The 6721-nt window shown below is 35.8% G+C and overlaps 1 long non-coding RNA gene across 1 annotated transcript in view; it reads left to right on the forward strand.

Moving 5' to 3' along the window:
* LOC106518123 (uncharacterized) overlaps nt 1-3254 on the forward strand; it is a 10433-nt gene extending 7179 nt beyond the window's left edge. Inside the window, exon 4 of the long non-coding RNA XR_001310279.1 lies at nt 1843-3254. This is a non-coding gene — a long non-coding RNA (uncharacterized LOC106518123). The remainder of the gene's footprint in view (nt 1-1842) is intronic.
* Nucleotides 3255-6721: the final 3467 nt, after the last annotated feature.

Raw genomic sequence — 6721 nt, forward strand, 5'->3', positions numbered from 1 at the left:
GACATACAAGAAGAAGGAGGCTGCGACAGTGAGATCTCAATAGTGTGAGGCCTTCTTTGTGTTCCTCGGTGAGGTTTATTTTGGGGAGGGAGCAGGGGGGCAGTAGGAAAAGAGGGTGGGGATCCCATCGTGGACCCTCAGACAAGCGGTACATTGTCCTCCCCAATGTGTGGCGGCACTTGTGGCGTAACGCCATTATTTAGGCCAGTGGAGGGAACTGAGGTCTGGAGAGCAGCTTAACCAAAACGCCAATTAGAGCCGGATCGTCCTGATTAATGGACGAGGGAGATTGATAAACAATACTGACCATTGTTAACTTCACCCCCCCCCCTTCACACACATACACACATGCATAAATTTAAACAGAAAACCCCAAAAACACAGATTGCCCATCTCATTTATTATAAATCTCATGTGTTCAATGCAAACCTTAATTAATGACAACGCATTAATTTTATGTATTTAATATGTAACGCTAAAAGTTTTAGCAAGGACAAAAAGAAACTTATGCTTTTTCTTAAATATCACCGTATTTTTCAAATGCTTCTAATCTTGTGTAGAATGTCTTTAATTCGTCTCATTTTATTCATTCATTTATGGGGACCGTGCACAATTAATTAACGTTCGCTAAAATTTCACATCCTCGATGTCCTCGTCTCCTTCGGAGGAGGGATTTTTGGGTTCGAACGCTAATCCCACGCCACGCCGTGCTTGGCTCTGCATTTAAATACGTCCCACTTTATTGTTTTTTTTAAGCATATGCACTGAATAATTAGCCACCGCATTCTCCAATCAGGGGCACACCAATGTGGGGTTTCCATGGCTACCCCATCACTACCCCACCACCGCAGCCTCCTCCTCGGCTGCAAACAGGACAGAGAAAAATATAGCGTGGGAAAAAAACCACTTTGGGGGCTCAGACAATGATGGCGGGATGAGAGGGGGGAGGAAGAAAAGGAGGTGGGATGATTTGAGGAGCAGCTTGTGTCTAGACTGACTGCTGTGGAGTTTGGTGTTCTGGGGGTTTCGGGGGCATATTTCACCTTGTGTGTCTGGCTTGATTGTGTGCATTCAGTACACTGAACAGTAACACAAGCTTTGGGATAAATCAAGCCCAGATTAAGCCCCCCTTATTTATTTTGCTTAACAAAAAAACGTCAGGTTGAGATATCTTTATGTGAAATATAACMGTTTATGGAAAAAATAAAAACAAGAGGCTTTTTTAATGATCTGTATGGAGCACTAAAAGAGACAAAATAAAACCGAAATGTGTTTTTAAATGAGGAAACCAGAATAAATACAACACTGTGTGCAAAAAAAGAGGGTTTAGAAATAATCTAATAAGGCAGCTTCTGCTGTAATTTTAAAAATCAATAATATTAAATTATTATGTTTTATATCAACCGTTAAATGTGTCGGTTTGTGTAATTTTAGATTATTTTTTACTTCTGTAGACAGTTTCTCAAGTCTTGTTTGGATTAAAATCAGGCTGTAGCATCTTGTTTACCTTCTGGATGTCGAGCAAAGATGAAGTTTGCAATTTTAACAAGATCAATCCATGCTTTTATTTTCACTAAACCTGAAACCTTTCATTTCTTATCTGATGGGATGATGGCTTTTCCTTAACTTCTGTTTTATTTTGACACCTGGCGCTTGCAGAGCTCCGTAGCTTGCAACTCAAGTATAGCTCAAAAATCTGAATGAAAATCACAAAGAGATGACTTTCATACTGAATTTATGTTATTGTTGACAAAAAAATTGAAGAAAATCTAAAATGTACACAGATGTGTTTTACCCAAACCTTGTTGGTCTATTTAATATCTTTAACCTTTTTTATTTCAGGTTTTCCGATTTGAATGAAGTTTCGGGTCATGACATTTGAAAGACGGCACCAGAGCGACGTCACCAACCTGGAGAAGGAAGGCCTCCTTCAGGCGGACGGTTCAGACAGTCAGKTGGGACAGCTGCTCTGACGTTTGTGCCTGTGAGCATCGTCTCCTGAACGATGACAGAAAATACAAGAACTTTGTACCTTGGTCATCCCAAGGTTAAAAACCAGAGCGAAGGAGAAAACACTTCGTGTTTTAAGTTGCTGCTCTGCACAGCCGTTCAGGAAACATCTGCATTAGATTTTTAATGTGGGTCAGAACCGAGATGATCTCTTTACTTCTCACGCACACATTTAGCCCAGATTTATGTATATCAATGTAAATAAATTCTAAAACACCGGGAAAATCAATAGATATTTTAGAAATCACGATTTCAAAATGTTTCTTTTTAGCTAAAGAAATTCAATTTGTCAAAATTATGTGGTCCAGTTATAAGAAACGTTCAATTTTGTGTTATTACAATCACTTCTTTTCACATTTTTCCTTTTTATGTTTCAAGATTATGTTTTTGTTAATGGATTTTTGTTACCCAGAGTTGTTTGGAAACCTTACAATAGTTGTTGCAATGCTTGAAATTTTTAATTTAAAAAAATGTACCAGTATGATAAGACTGGAGCAACCTCAGCAGTCTTTTACAATCTTTATTTTGCACACACTGTTTAMATTTGTCTATGCAACAGAAAATATGAAGTTGGTGTAAAATTAGCAGGTTTGCACCGAAGCGTTGTGAAGTTTGCACGTTGGTCGAACAACTTACAGGTTGAGTGTTATTAACGCACTATAAAACATTGTATATGAGCACAGTGCAATGTTGTACAAAGATGTTTTCATCATGTGAGCAGAAATGATTATTACAATCATTAATGGATGATTGCATTCATTTGAGTTAATCATAATTTGCACTAAAAACTTAAATTTATGATAGTTAATATTTTTACTGTTTCATCTTCTTACAGCTATTTTTGATGCAACACATGAGAAAATGTGCAATAGATTATCAGTAAATAAAAGCTGTTAAGAGAGAATAACGTTATTTTGTGAAACAGTCAAAAGTCTTTGCACATAATCTAATTTCTTCTATGCAACTGTTTTATTAAAATTTTGTTCTTTGTGGGTTAAATATAGAATAAATGAATATGTAAACACTGTACATTATTTTTTAAATTGGTTGAATAATTGTAAAACAATATGTACTTAAAAATAGAGTAATTAATTGTCATATTTTGTTTGGAAATTGTGAAACTGTCTGTGTACTTTTGACATTTCTTTTCATGCTTGTTTGAAAATGAGACTTAAATTGTGAAACTTGTCAAAAAGTATTTTTAATTGTAAAAAAAAAAAAAGAATAAATGGTATATATGGTAAGACGTTGTGATTTTTCTTTTTTCAAACCAAGACATAACCACTAACYAGGTCATTTTTAATCCCTGAACCTGACAAACAGCAAGAAGGATTAAACGTGAAAACTAAAATTACAATAAAAAGTAATAATCCTGGATGAGAGATGAARCTGAAGAAAAGTTGTTTTATTTCATCACCAGTCCTCCAGCCTCTAAAGTTGGACTCAAGATGGAAACATACTTTTCTAAAAAAGAAAAAAACAAATTTAATATGTGTATATTTGATTAAAATAACAGAGAAGTCACGTCAAAAAACACATATGGATTATTTTATGTGATAACTTGACAAACTGTCATAACATCGTGAAAAATATAGCAGCTAAATGCTGAAATAAACAGATTTCTGTTTGCAAATAAATCTTTCTGCATGCACTAATTTACTAATCTAATGTTTCTAAAATTCACATTACAACTGCATAGATGCAGCTGATCTACAATACATAAAAAAAATTAATAAAATCTAAAATGATATTATTAAAAACACCCGGAGAAGGAAACAGTCCAGCTGTAAATACACATTGTGTTCTCTAGCGTGCAAAACTCGAAGCACTAATGAGTGTTTACAGTGAATAATCTGGAAAATCTGAGCATCAGATGTAAAATATTGCGTTTGCAGCAGAGAGATGCAGCTGCTGCAAAGGAAACATCTGGAAATCCTCTGTTCACAAACACTCTGAGGTCAAAGGTCATTGTGAGCATCACAAACAAAAGAACAAGATGTTCACAACATTAGACAATTACGAAAAGCAGATTTTCATTGTTTACAGGACAGAACGATGACTTTGACGTTAATCTGAATGTTTGAAATATTTTTAAATGAAAACAAGTAAATGTTTGAATTTTTTTGACATATTTTATCATGTGTTTGTCAAATAAAATGAAACAAAAAATATATCAATTATATATTTTTTTCTAAAATCACTGACCTGAAACAAAAAAGAGCAAATCATAACTTTAGGACTTTTTAAATACTGTTTTTTTACAACAAAATTTGAATTTTCATTGGTAATCTAGCATGTTAAAATAAATMCTGAAAAATTACTGATGTCCAAAAAGATTCAGGATTTCCCTGAGAAAAAGAATTTTAAAAAGTTGTGCTAATTTTAACATTCCAGAACAAYAATCTGTGCATTCCACTTCAGTTATGGGTTAAATATTGAAACATTTGTTTATATTTGCTGAAAATATATTTTATTTGTGCATTTTTGGAACTGATCCTTATAAGAAATACATAAAGTACATAATTACCGTGAGTCTATTGAACAAACTAATCAATCAATCAATCAATAATTAGAAATTGTAATAGGTGTAATAAAACAAAAGGAGGAATTTGTCTGTCAGTCACTGCCACCACACGTCTTTAAGCAGCTGACATTTAACGTCCACCTGCCTTTAGTAGCTTCTGATTCTATACCTTAATTAATGGCTGCATTTAAATTAAAAGGCACTAAATCGCTGAGAGGTGGCAAATGTCATTTTAATTATTTCTCTCGAGAACTCCGACTGTAGGACATGATCCTGAAGAGACTTCAGCACCAGTTTTACTGCATGTTCATATATGTCTAATCTGAAAGAAAGCAGCAGGTTTAATGTGAAAATCGTTATCAATCAGAGGGACTTGTTGATTTTATTAAAGCGATAGCTCAGATCATTAGAAGCAGGRTTCTGTGGAMAGGTTATGAACAATAAATATCTTACCTGTTGGAGAGAGATCCTAAAAGGAAATTGGTTTGAAAAACAGGCTCTAAATAGCAGGTACAGAAATACAGAAATAAAGGTATAATTGATTTAGTTAATTTTTTTGTTTTGAGGTTTATTTCCTATTTGTTTTTTTCCCCACCACTCTCAGTGCTATTTCTCATTRGCTCCCTCAGTCAGCATGCCATGTCCAGTTACACTCCCAGTTTCATTAACCACAGCTGCAGCTAATCTTCTCATCAGTCCCAGTCACTACTCAGTTCACCAGTGCGTTATGTTTGTGGTTCCATGGGATCATTTATCCTCAGTTCATCCAMGTTTCTGCTGCCTCGTCAGCTTTTTGTTTTTAAATAAATTAAAAACTCAACCTTTTATTTGAGCTTTATCCTTTGTAACACAAACATCAAATGTTTATTTAAATTTAATACTTATCAGATGGAGGAGCTAATGGCTAGTTTTAAACAGCTCCAGTCTAAAACACGTCATAAATGTTCATGCTAGAATTACTGTATAAACCTTTGACATTTTTCGCAGCAGCAGTTGGCTGTAGCACTTCTGGTGCAGACCGTGGCCCCTCCAGCAGAAGTGCTACAATATTCCTGCTCAGCAATGCAAACCTGACAGCAGTGTAAAGGTTCAAAAAATAATCGCAACGATTTTTTGAGATCTGAGTTAATTTTAGACGGCAGCAGTTCTCGTGCTAACCATTAGCTTGTCAGTTTAAGGTACTTAAATTTTATTTCTCAAAACTGAGAACATTCAAACATCTGTCTAAAACAAGTAAGATATTATTTGTTCATAATCTACCCCAAGAACCCGATGTCTGAAGATTTGAACTCTTTTGTGAGCAATGCTACACAGACATCTTATTGATTAAAACAATTAATCGGGTTTAAATTAGCTCCATGAAGTCTAATTAAAGAGTGATTAGAACCTACCTCTATTTTAATAAGTTTATGTAAAGATAATTTACATTGTTTGTGATTTAAAATATTCAAAATGGCCAAATATGTAAAAGATGTCACCACTACATTGAGCATATAAATGCCCCATACAGTTTGTGGTGAATAATTACTTCACAGAGTGCAGACACTGACTTTGAAGTCAGTTATAAATTGTGGATGAATGAATGAATAAATGAATGAAAGCACCATGTGAACAGTCAGGGATCCAGCTCCTGACAGCAGGAAAGTTGCAGGATCTGTCTGATTACGATGGAATCAATAACAAAACAAAAGCCCATGTCTGGGAGGAAAATCGTGGGAAGTGCCGCCGAGGGCCTGATTAGCATTCTGTATTGCACAGGAGCCCCCCACCCCGACCCTTTCCCCAGCCCTAGAAGTAAAAGAATGGCTGCAGAAGGGGAGGAGGGCCAGCGTTGGAAAAGAGGCTGCAGAGGGCCAGACGGGGGGATGCAGAAAGTCAAGGAAGACAGCTTCACAAAGACAAGCACGGTTGTGGAGGGGAGATCAGGGGCTGGGACCATGAAATCAGGCGCATGAGGGGACTGGGTTCAAGTTCAACTGCAAATCCTCATCTGCATGTTGAGCTGATGAAGACAAAACGTCTCCGGAGGAATCCTGTCTGACTTGGCACCGAACAAAACCCGAACAGAAAATTTATGCACGGTCAGACAAGAGAGGAAAGGGAATGTTGTCAGATGTAATTTGTCTTTTTTAACATAAAGCCTGATGGTGACGTTATTTTAAATAAGGCACTGGATTTAACTCACAA

Source organism: Austrofundulus limnaeus, unplaced genomic scaffold (genome assembly GCF_001266775.1).
Source record: "Austrofundulus limnaeus strain Quisiro unplaced genomic scaffold, Austrofundulus_limnaeus-1.0 Scaffold56, whole genome shotgun sequence".
Taxonomy (NCBI): domain Eukaryota; kingdom Metazoa; phylum Chordata; class Actinopteri; order Cyprinodontiformes; family Rivulidae; genus Austrofundulus; species Austrofundulus limnaeus.